Source organism: Marmota flaviventris, chromosome 5 (genome assembly GCF_047511675.1).
Source record: "Marmota flaviventris isolate mMarFla1 chromosome 5, mMarFla1.hap1, whole genome shotgun sequence".
Taxonomy (NCBI): domain Eukaryota; kingdom Metazoa; phylum Chordata; class Mammalia; order Rodentia; family Sciuridae; genus Marmota; species Marmota flaviventris.
In genome coordinates, this window is record NC_092502.1 from 68,008,686 (window position 1) to 68,021,811 (window position 13,126).

Here is a 13,126-nt window from a genome sequence, read left to right on the forward strand (position 1 = left end):
CTTTTCTGTACAAGGCCAGATTATAAATATTTCAGGCTCTGAGAGGCAAGACGCAAAATCAATATTATGTACATACTTATATAACAAGAAGGAAATTTTTACAAAATTTTTGACAAAATTCAAAATATAAGAATTGATATAACTTTTAAAATGCAAGTCTACTAATGAAAAGAATGCAATTTTGGTTCATTTAGAGGAAGGGTAGCAGTTCACTTACTTGAGGTTCAAAGTTAGTATCATTAATAAATTGCAAAATGTCCATCTGTAAATACCATACACGGCTCATGGGCTCTATAAAAGCAAGGGATAGGTGGCTTGGTCTGTGGGCAAGAGGTGGCTTATCCCTGATATGCTCTCATTATTAAATAAGATGGATCTTCTGATTAAGAAAAATATAGGGCTGGGTTGTGGCTCAGTGGTAGAGTGCTTGCCTAGCAGGTGTGAGGCTCTGGGTTTGATCCTCAGCACTATATTAAAAATAAAGAAATAAAAGTATTAAGAAAAAAGAAATCCTAGTGCCAAATCCTTGTTTAATTAAGGTTTTGCAGTATGGAAAGGCATAAGGTAAAGCTTTTTGCCATAACTTAAAAGCATCTATCTGTCCACCCCCATGTGTTTCTGATGGCCACTCTCAGCTGAAAACCACTTTAATCCCCAAAGAAACCGAACTATGCAACTCTGAAAAGAGAACCATTAAGCCCTCCCAAACTTCCAACAACTCTGTAATTATTATGTTCAATTTCTTCAGAAGACCAGAGCTGCACTGCCACTTATGAAGGTCAAAAGGAGGAGGAGAGACAGAAGGGGTTTCTGGGCTGAAGGAGGATGGCCTGGTGAAAAAACAGGAAGCAGGGCATGCACTGAAAAGTTCTAAAGATGAGGAGTCAAAAGACTTCGATTTGGCCTGGATTTTACCACTAGTTACTTCATTTGGCTGAACTTCAATTTCTCCACCTACAGAATGAGGAAATGCTAGATGTTCTGCCTATCTATCCCAGAGATGCCGTAAACATCAAATAAGACTGTGGAATAGAAATATACCAAAACAGCACAAAACACATTCAAGTGCTTCTGGCTATGCAGTGGGATAAGACCTGCTTAGCCATCACAGAATTTGGGGAAAGAACAAAAATCACTACAAAATTCAGGTTGAAGCTGACAGGGAGGTTACATTAATAACACTCTGTAACAGAGGGCACACAATTGCCCATTCCCCTCAGCAGCATCTCCATCATCTGCAAATTTTTTTTTAATATTTATTTTTTAGGTGTAGATGGACACAACACAATGCCTTTATTTTTATGTGGTGCTGAGGATCGAACCCAGGTCCCGCCTGTGCTAGGCAAGCGCTCTACCGCTGAGCACAATCCCAGCCCCATCATCTGCAAATTTGAAGAACTTGGACTAGAATATGGTTTTCAAGTGGTGTTCCAGAGCACCTGCACAGGGACTGCCACAGGGGCTGGGAGAGAAGCTAAGACGCCAGCAACCAAATGTCCCCTCCCTTTGCTGCTCTCGGTTTTACTCACGGGGGTATCAAACAAGGGGATAGTGACTTTGAAAAGCTTGGATACCTCTTGAATGGTAACTCCTAAAGTTACTTGCAATTCATTTGTTTATGTGCATACATTGAACAAATTATTTATTGAGTGCCTATAATGGACAGGCAATTTATATGCTGAAAATACAGAAGAACAAGACAGCTATGGTCTCTGCTCTTCAGGGAACATTTCCATTAGTGAAAAAAAAAAACAGAAATAAACAAATGCACAAAAATGATTTCTTCAAATAACTGTAAGTACAATAAAGATAAAGAAGGTGCTATGGGCCTGATACAGGGAAAAGCTTCTCTAAAGGAGTAATATTTGCATGAGACCTAAATGATGAGAAGAGATCTCTCTGGGAACACTTAGGGACCAGAGCCCAGAAGGTTTCTGAAATGGGAAAGGCATGGTCTTCTAGAGGGAGAAAGGCCAATATTATTGGGGATCAGTGCAAGGCAGAGAAGGACAAGTCAAAGGGGCAGCAAGCAGATCCTTACAGGGCCTTTTGACCTGTGAGTGAAATAGGTAGCTAGGTCATAGCTAAGAGCAGTGACCTATGATGATTGCCATTAAATACCTAGGAAAGTTGGATAAGGGAAATGTAAGGGAAAAGACCATAATTTGGCAAGGATGTTTTTAGAGTCATCCTTGATCACTGTTATTTCTTCCATTAAATTCAAACATTTTATGCCAGAGAAATTTGCTTCTATTTATAAACAGCAAAATCCACAAGGAATAGTAAACTGCAGGGCTTTTAGCCCTCCTTAATTAGGAGGTGAGTTCATGCCAAATTACTTTCCTTCAATGTTTCCTGGGTCTCAGGAGACCCTGCCTGGAACACCCAAGCATTCCCTGAATTGGGGAGGCATGATCAATGAGCCGAAGGCGCCAGAAACATGCGCTGCCCAATTCTCTGAGGCTATGTTATTAATCTCTGTCTGGTTTGGATAAATGAGCCAAAGAGAATGAGTTTTCAAACGAGGCTAACAAACCATACTTGCCAGGACTATGTGACTTCATGGCCCAAACAGGAAGGCCCAGGGTGGGGAGCAGCCTCCATCTCAGAGGCCAAGTGGTGGCAAGGTAAGAGCACCAAGCAGGAATGGACTTGTTTACTGAGCACTTACCAAGAGCCACACATGACAACGTCTAATCCTTACAACACCATATAGATTAGGTCTAGTGTTGATCCTATTTTACAGATATGGAACCTGAGGCCAGAAAGCTTCCATAGTTTGTCCAATGACACAGAGCTGATGAGTGATATACTATTCTAGCTTGTCTCTACAGTGACTGTTCCGATCCACTTTGCTACTGTTATGGTTTGGATGTAAGGTGTCCCCCAAAATCTCCTGTGTGAGACGATGCAAGAAGGATTAGAGGAAAAAGGATCAAATTATGCGAGCCTTAACCCAATCAGTGGATTAATCTCCTGATGGGGATTAACTAAGAGGTAGGGTGTGGCTGGAGGAGGTGGGTCATTGGAGGCATGCCTTTAGAGTATATGTTTTGTATCTGGCAAGTGGAGTCTCTCTCTCTTTCTGCTTTCTGATCATCATGTGAGCTGCTTCTCCCTGCCACAAATCTTCCGCCATGATGTTCTTCCTCACCTCAAGCCCCAAGGAATGGAGCTGGCTGTCTGTGGACTAAGATCTCTGAAACTATGCGCCCTCAAATGAACTTTTTCTCTTCTAATTGTTCTTGTCAGGTCTTTTAGTCACAGCAGCAAAAAAAAGCTGAATAAAACACCTACCCAGGTAGTAGCAAATGAACATAACTACTAAGCCACTTCAGTGGGTGGCATTATGATTCTATGCTGGTAGAGACAAAGGTCATCCAATTCACCTGTTAGAAATGGTTTGCCTGCCCTGGGCAATCTTTCTTCTATAGATCTCACAGTTGCCTGCTAGCATGGGACTGAAGCTGGAAGTACAAAGCAATGTCCCTTAACAGAAGGTCTCTGTAGTTTTGTCTTATTAACAGTTATCTCAGATGAATATGTTTTCAGATATATGTTTCTTTTCTCTCAAGAGCTCTAGTGCCAGGATAGAACCTGAATCTCCAGGATCAACTCAACAGAATAAGGGTCACTTTAATAATGCTCTTAAGGAAGAACAAAGCAGAGAATGCATCCTCTCGACAACCCAGCCTAAGCTAAGTCTGTCTCTCCTGCTTAGCTTAAGTACCCCAGAATCTGGCCACACTGGAGCATCTTAGTTCTTTGGCTTTGTGTTCTCAATGTAAGTAGACTAGTTGCTGCTGAATGCTGAACATGAAGATTAGTTAGGTACCTTGCCAATGATTATGTTTCTCCTAGTATATGCTTCTAGAGAACAGAAATTTGATGTGTTTGCTCCCTTATCAGGGCCCATCTGTGAGTCATTAAGGAATAACTTCCATGCAGATAATTATTTAATACAAATGATGATGGCAAAAGTGCCGCTATGTGTCGGACACCATGCCAAGCATTCTATGGCCATCTTCATCAGTCCTAACACAACATAATTTAATTATTCCAGTCACAGAGATGAGAAAACTGAGGCTTTTAGAGAAGTGAGGTCACTTGCCCAGGGTGAGGCTGCTGGAAAAGGGAAGAAACCAGACAGGAACTCCCAGAGTCTGTCTTCAGAGCTGAAGCACTTAACCACTAACCACATGATAAATAAGACATCGCGATGAAGAGGATGATAAAGGTGACGAGCTATCCTGGGCAGCTAGAGCAAGTGAGTCACTGGAAGAAATAACTTGCCCTGAGTCAGAAAGAAAATGAAACTGGGAATGGCCTTCAGATTCCAACTGAAGCGTCCACAGCTAATCCAGGCAACCATCTGGCAGCTAACGCAACTCTCCATATTCTCTCTGAGCCAGAGTTCCATCCTGAAGATAAACACCAGGGCAAGAAAGCGGGTCTTTGATACAAATCACAGGGTACTGCAATTCTATGAGTCCTTACCCAGAAGCTACAATGGGAGTATAATTTAATAAATCAAAGGAGGGTGCAGAAAGCCTTCATATGCTTCCTCTGCACTCAGAGGTGATTTTGCAATAAATTCTGTTCACTGCTGAGCCAATTCAATTTACATGTCCCTAGAGAATTAAGAGAGAATACACAGAGTCATTTGGATTCCCAGAACTTTTCTACGGGTAACCTTTATTACCATTATCCAAGTCATACTGAGAAATCACAGAGAGGCACACTTTTTTTTTCAAGTGTAAATTAAAGGCATAAGTAAGACAATAATTAGACAAAACAATCTAACTGTACCCTTTGATACACAGCTGCATTAGCACATGGACACATCACACTCTGGATCAAAGTCTGCACAAATGAAGGTAGAGAAATGGGCTCACAGGCAAACTTATCTAAAACTGCTGCTCCAATCTAAACTAAACTGTTACCTGAAATCACCCCAAACTCTAGCATTACCCGAGGTCTCTTCCAAGAAGCCTAGGAGATGGAAGCCCCTCCTGCCTGATGGTTTCCCAGACATAAAAATATAAAGATGGAGAAACGTCAAACAGAGCTGCAGACCAACATCTTAAAATGCTGGACTGGACATTATCTTTTCCCCTCTCTGTGGCACAAAGGGTCCACATCACCAAAGCTTGCACTTCTGAACTGCCTATCAGTAGTGACAGATTTGCAGTGACCTACTGCTTGGGTTCCAAGTCCACCTCTATCATTTATTGGCCATGTGTCTACATCACTTACCAACTCTAGACCTTGGTCTGGCCAACTATAAAAGGAGGATACTAATATACCCAACCTCTCAAGAGTTATGAGAATCAAATTGAGTAATAGATATAAAATATTTTACACCAGCACAGAGTGCAAATTCCGCAGCCCATGGACTCATCATCTATGAAGATGAACTTTTATCATGTTATCCTCCTTCCTTCTCATCACACTTTTTGTGAGGGAAGGTTATCTCCTATGGGATCAATGGCTGAGGATGGGAATGTGATTCGAGGGGCCCAGTGGCACTGGTCTCATATGCATCCTAATAGATAGAGGAAGGAAAGGAAACAGTCTAAGGCCAATTAATTAGAACAAAGCAGCAATCAAAAATAAAAATTACCACCACCAACAACTACTTCTTCCCTACGTACTAAACATTTATATGAACATTGTTGTCTCATCCTGAAGCCTGCTGGGATTAGCTTGGCCTCTATCTCACAGAATTATACAGATTCATTAACCTCCCAAAGGTCACGTAGCCAGGGTTTGAATTGAGCAGAGAGCCTCTAGACTAGAGCCTGCCCTCGACCACAACTTCATACAACTTCTCCACCCAACTCTGCTTTCCAGTGGAAAAATAGCTTGGTGGTTAACAAAGAACTCAAAAGAAGCAAGCAGTAATTAGAATGGCAATATCACAACCATTATGTAAGAACAAAATTTCCACCCAAATTAAACATAACCGTAATTCTGCAAACTTCCAATTAATACAAGTATGGCGGTAATCGAAAAACCACAAACAGCCTGAGACTTTTTAGGACACCCAGAAAGCACCCTTCTTAAAAACAATGAGCACAGAAAGACCTGGAGGGTGCTGCCAAGGCCTGCGCAGCCGGCAGAACTCTCAGCACAGCAGCCCATTTGAACACCTGGCAAACAGGCTGAATTTAAAAAAAAACAATAACAACAACAACAACAACAAAAAAAACCTTTTAATAAAACCCTTGAGAAGTTACTAGGAGGACACCCTGGGTCTGTGAGGTGCCACCCATAAAATCTAATAACAGACATGAAATTGGGAGAGTGGCTCTTTTCATGGGTGTGTTCACAGGCCACACTTGGAAAAGCTTTCCAGAAGGAACTGTTTGAATCTGAAGCACACAGGGATAAAATGAGTTTGAATGGCTTGAAATAAATAAGGATGTATTTCAACTTGGGGCGACGGAGCTTGGGAGTTAGGTGTTGGCTCCCCGTCCTCCCCGCAGAGATGTGCTCCTCATTACCCAGGTCTGAGTGAGGAAATGTTCTCAGTGAGCAGAGCAGAGGTAAAACAGCTGTTGTTGCCTGCCCACTTCCCAGCTGGCAGCACCCCTGGGGCTCTCCCCTCCCACTGTGCCCAGTGCTGCACTGCTTTCTTAGGGAGGCTCCCCAAAGCAAAGCCAATAAAAATGTATTTGATGGCACTTCCCAATACTCCATTCCTGAATAAGCATCAAGATCTTGCTCCGGCCCTGCAGGATTACATGTCAAGAGTGTTCAGTAACTGGCACACAGCAGGCCACTGGGAAAGTACTGACCCGAAGAGTAGGTTTGAGTAGAAGGAATAACACAGAAACCAAAATGAAAGAGAAAGTGGGGGAGGGAGAGGGGTAGAAAAGCAGGCAGGAGGAAAGAACCTCCACGTTGGTGTTATAAAGACAGCACACTGGACAGACAGAAAGCATAAGCCAGGTCCACCATTAGGTAACTATGTCCAACATCTGGCAAAATCTCTAGGAATCATCACCTTTTAGGAAAATAGAAATAAAGAATTCAGGTCTCATTGTGAGAAAATATAGAAAGGCTTTATCTTTTTTGGCTTATTTCCAGGATATCAAATCCCTCACGTAGCCATTGTTTTTCTAGGGCCTGCTGCACGTCGGCTCTACACCAGCACGTGACGACAACTGCTGTTGTTAGTTTTAGCCCTGTGGTGCCACTGGGGAGTTCTGCAAGGAGGGCTAAGAAAGGGGTTCCTGCACTTGATGGTTCCGAGTCTCCTCCGTTATGTAATCAGAGGCACCTGAGGACTCAGGCTGTCTCTGGCAAAAGGGCCCAGCAAAAGATGGGAGCGCCTGGCTATGCTCCTGAAGCCATTTACAAAGTCTTCAGGCAGCACCCGAAGCCTTCCTGAACCCCAAGACAACAGCATGCTTGTGAGTGAAAATGGATGCTTGCTGTTGGACACAGTTATGGCAGTGATGATGAACAGGAAGATAAACTTTGTCTTCCCTTAGTTCAAGCACCGCCTGCTGCTTTGTACTATGGATATCAAAGACTTATCTCTTTATATCATTCCTCAGTAATTCGGGAGGAAGACAAAGTGCTCTGGATACCTGTGACTATTCCTACTGCTTGTTAGCTATGTCCCTCTTTCTCTAGGGACATCATCCTCATTTTTCTAGGGGAATCATTCCCTCAAGTCCAGGTGGTTGGGGTGGGGCTGATCCCCATTCCTTCTTCAGGTGTGACTATGTGATCCAGGCTACACATTACTGTGCATGTGACTTGCTCCAGGCTAAATGGAGCTAACAATACTCGCTTTTAACATTTTTTATCACAATTGCTGAAACCAAGGCCTTGATGTGTTGCTAGGAGAACGGGACAAATGTCTGGAGCTTTAGTGGCCAACTCTGCCACCACATAAGCAAAGCTTGAATAAAAAAGGTCAAACAAAAGAAAGCAAAGCCATGATATGAGGGGAGAGTGGGTTCCAATAGTCCCATTTAAGTTGTTTTATCTAAATGTATCCGAACTTCATCCTGCTCTTTCCACAGCGAACCAAACATCCTTTTCATTTCTATTTTATAATTGTGCTTATGTGGCTTACAGCCGAGAGTTGTAGCAAATTTTAAAAGTACATAAAGAAACACCTACTTGAGCTTTATAGGGAACCCTATACTAAAGGAGGAAAGGGCGCAACGAAGTAGAATGGGAGGAAATCTATACTCAGGCTGTTCTTGAGTTTTCCCTTCCTTCTACCTCACATACCCAATCAGTTTCGAGTTTTATCAATTCCATGACTACCGTATATCTGGAACCTATTCCTCATCCCTGTTTCTTTTTCTATTGCCCTAGGTCAGATTTTCTTTGCCTTCTTACCTGGACCTCGATATTGACCGTCTCCTGGGTCTTGCTGTCCCCCAAACCCCCACCCCAATGCTCTCTCTCTCTTGTGCAAACACTCTCTTGCTCTCTCTTTCTCTCCCTCTCCCCCCCTAATCTGTCATATGCCTTGTTCCTTCCTGCAAGATGCTTCCCTAAAGCCCAGCTTTGACTAGAGAAGAGAAGCCTTCCTGACATCACAAGAGGAGGGCCAGAGAGGGCAGAAGGGCAGGAACAAAGCACAATATAAACATGTAGGAAAATTTCACAGTGAAACCCATTAATTTGTGCAATTAAATGTGTTAGTAATAATGATAGTCACAAAAGACATCATGATATAAGTCTTCAAATTATCAAAGGGCAACTCATTATTTAATCTCAATAGAGATGAAGGTCAGAATGGAGTCCCAGAAGGAAGACTCAAATGGCTGTCAACCGCTGACAGCTAAGAGCTCTTCACGGCCACAGCAGTAAGGCTGGCCCAGTGTCACCCTTACACATAGGACTAAGCTCCCTTTCATCTGGAAAGCATTTCAGGATGATAAATTGGTTGCTTGGGGTTCATCATTGTTAGCCTGTCCTTTCCCCTGTACAGGCCGTGGATGGATTCTAGGACAGGGGAAGTGGATGAAGTAGCTTTGGAGACTGTATATTATGGCCTAGTTCCACCACTTCTGAGTTCTGTGCCCTTAGATAATCATTTCACATTCCTGAGCTGGTTAACTAGTGCTAAGTAACAATACCTAATTTATGAGGTTATTGGGAGAACAGAATAGTTTTCACAGTGTCTGAAGGTACTAAAAAATGTAATTTCCCTTTCCCCATTCCACAAAGATTTTCTAACTTCCTTAGTGGCTATGGACCATAATTTCTCCCTACTTTGACCTCTCATTTCTCTTAGAGTCTGAAGTTCTTAAAGAACTTAACACTTCTGAATACAATTTTTCATTCTTCACTATTTCTAGTCTCTAACCAAATCAATCCCTTGATGACAAAGTTGTCCTTACACTTCTTTGGGGAGATTTACATGGCAACTTACAGTTCTATACTCAGTGTCCAAGAGGTCACTCCAAGAGGACAAGGGGCTCAGGACACAGGGTGCACATTCCTTCATCTGGGACCTTCTCTGTGGGTCAGAATGACCTTGACGAGCAAATTATCCTTATGGCAATACTTTTAGATTTTGAGTGCTGCTGGTACTTACTGAACTTCTCAGTGAGAAATCTCAAATTAGGCTGCTATAATTTCCAGAGGGGAGATAACACAGCTCCTCCTGGAGCATGCAGGTGGGAGATTACACCCAGTTGCTCAGGGAAGGGGAAGGCCACTTATTTTCACTTGTTTTCAGTCCTGCTGAATTAAGCATGAACAAAATGTTTCTGGGGTTACTAACACTGATTGTTGTGGGTGCTCCTCCTCCCCCCAGAGTTTGATTTTTGTGTTATATAAACACTGTTGTCATAGTTATAATTCAGGAAGCTTTGTTTTTTGACCTCGAGAAAAATTCAACCCCAAATCGGGGTAATGTTGACTCTCTCAACCACAACAGACCATCAGAGGGTAGGATCTGCCAAATTCCTTTAAGCTTCTAGAAGGAACTACTGTATTTTGGGTAACAAGCAAGCAACAAGAAGAGGAAATGCTGCAATGTTATGCAATTTCCTTGTATTTCATATTCAGAAATCCTGAAAACCCCTGTAAGCAAGGTCTCTATCTTTCAACTGAAGATTAGAATCTCAGCCAATATAAACAAAAACTGGATGCAAAAAAGGAATTCTAAGTAATGTACAAAAAAAAAAACAACAATACTCCAGGAAAAATTTCAAGGCAGCAGATAGGACACAAGCTCACTCACTATCAAAAGCACACCAGTTAAGCAGATGGCATGTGAGCTGACGTGCATGTAGGATGTGGCCGGGTCACAATGTGAGGAGTCTTCTGGCTCTAACATTTCCTGGCTTCATGCTGATACAACATTAAAAAGTGGGTGTGAACCCACTAGTCCATCAGTGTGCTGTTTCCCTGAGGGTGATGGGGGACCACCTCCTGTCCCCCAGACAAAAAATCTTAAACAAAGAATGTCTTTATGTGTTCCCCTCTCTCTCCCCACATGTCCTTGGAATTCATTACATAGTTCCATGAGCAGAAGAGAGAAACTTGTTCTTTTGTACTTTGCAAACTGCAAATGAGAAATTCCTCAGTGCAGTACGCAGGGTCCTGAAGTAGGAGCTTGTGAGGCTCGTCAGCTGTTGGAGTATGGCCCTGCCTAGGAGAACCACAGCCAGAGCGTGAGTCATACCTGACACTGCTCCACTCCACTTCCAGTTCCTCCTTCCTCAGACTTAAGGCAAGTGGCATTTATACCCTCTCCACTATGGAGGCCGAATGAAGTCAAAGGAACTCAAAGCACCTTCATGATCCCATTACCCTGGGATGCCCATCAAGAGTCACAGACATTGGGAAAGGGAACTTCTTGCAATGGACACATAGAGTGCAGGGGCTGCCATTTCGATATGTGACCTGAAGCTCAGTTTCCTACCTCAAATCTAGAAATAATCCTGATGCCAACCCCTGTACATGCAGCACAGGTTCTGAGAAGATTCACTCTTTCATTCTGTTCTCTGAGCTGGTGACCTGCTCTGACTACACAGGGAATTGTAATGTTTTCCTACAATGCCCAAAGGGCACAATGTGTTTCCAAAATGGAACTGTAGAGTCTAAAACTCTTTGATTCTGTAGAAAAGTTTTTAGATTGAACTCTTCCTCATCTCCACTCAGTGTAAAAGGAAGGGGCAGATACAGAATCCCCAGGACTTTGATTTCCCCACAATGGTTGGGGTAGAAGGTGAGGTGGGACCACCAAGCCCTTGGAAATGAAAAGCTGTTCTTTGGCTACCCAGCATTCATTGATTCACTCTTCCTCTGCTCTCCCTCCATGGACACACCCTTCTCCATCACAGGCAGAAGTCACTCTACCTCTGAGTATAGACAGAAAGAACTATTTAGGACAGAACATCATATTCCTCAAACACACAGAAAAGACAAAGGCACTTACAGTGAATACTCATATACTCAAAACTTCCAATCTATAATCAACCATATTTTGCTATATTTGTCTTATATCATCATGTGTCACATACCTGTCCTTCCATCATCATCAATCCATCTTATTTTTCATTAAATTTAAAGTAAGTTGCAGACCTCAGTACTGATCTAAACACTTAGTGTGTGCATATCATCTACTAAAGCTCAATATTTGCCAATCTTTTTTTTTTTCATTGTAGATGGACACAATACTTTTCTTTCTTTATTTTTATGTGGTGCTGAGGATCAAACCCAATGCCTCACATGTGCTAGGTAAGCGCTCTACCACTGAGCCACAACCCCAGCCCTTTTGCCAATCTTTAAAGGTAAAATTTACATACAATGAAATTTACAATTCGCAAGTGTGCCAACGATGAACCATGAGAATTTCATCTACCCATGTAAGCTAAACCCCCATTTCAAGACAGAAATGTCTCCGTCACTCAGCTAGTTTTCCCAGGCCTCTTCCCATCTTGCCCCAACTGTCCCCACCAGCCCCTGCCCAGACAACCATTCTTCTGTTTTGTTTTGGTCCCATCATTAATATAAAAATGCATTCATACCTCAATACTTTTTTATGGCTACCTTGTGTCACTCAGCATAAAATTCTTGAGACTTATCCATGTTGTGGTGTGAATCAATGCTCTTGGTCCTTTTCTACTTGTGAGTAGTACTTTATTATTTGAATATATCATAGTTCTATCAATTATCTTGTTCATGGACACGTATGCTGGTCCTGTCTTTGGCTATCATAAATAAAGCTGCTCCAAATGTTTTTGTACAAGTCTTTCTGAGGACATATGCTTTCATTTCTCTTGGTGAAGTAAAAATGATGAATCATAGGGCAAGGCTGTTTATTTGTTTGTTATTAAATAAGAAACTACCTAGCCTTTTCCCAAGGTGGCTGCACCATTTTATCCTCCCACCAACAACGAGTGGGAAATTCAGGTCCATGTACTCTCGGCATTTATTGTTCTCAATCTTAACTACAGCCTTGCTGGTGGTAGGTAGCAATGTCTCATGATTTTAGTCTGCATTTCTCTGAGGACTTTTTCATGCACTTTTTTTTTTGGTACTGAGGATTGGACTCAGGGGCACTCAACCACTGAGCCACATCCCCAGCCCTATTTTGTATTTTATTTAGAAACAGGGTCTTGCTGACTTGCTTAGCACCTCACTGTTGCTGAGCCTGGCTTTGAACTTGCAATCTTCCTGCCTCCGCCTCCCGAGCAGCTGGGAATTCAGGCATGAGCCACTGCACCCGGCTTTTTCATGCACTTTTAAGGAATTCTTAATCTTCTTTCATGAGGTGCCTCTTCAAGTCTTTCACCCATCTTTTAATTAGGTTGTTCTATTTATTACTAAGTTTTATGAGCTCTCTGTGCAAATCCAAATTATCTGCTTTGTCAAATATATGTTTTGCAATATTTTCTGCCATTCTGCAGCTTGCCAAATAACTTTCTTAATGGTGTTTGTTGGTTTGCTTTTATTTTGGTTTTGATGCTGGAGATTGAACTCAAGGGCACTTTTCCACTGAGTTACAGCCCTGGTCCTTTTTATTTTTTATTTTTAAACGGTCTCACTAAGTTGCTGAGGTGAACCTCAAATTTGCAATTCTCCTGCCTTGGCCTGCCAAATTGTTGGGATTACAGGTGTGAGACACTGTGCCCAGATT

The 13,126-nt window shown here is 42.4% G+C and overlaps 1 protein-coding gene across 5 annotated transcripts in view; it reads right to left on the minus strand.

Annotated features, from left to right (window-relative positions):
• The window catches only part of Arhgap26 (Rho GTPase activating protein 26), a 421,874-nt gene that overhangs the window by 204,807 nt on the left and 203,941 nt on the right, over window positions 1-13,126 (minus strand). The window lies entirely within an intron of this gene.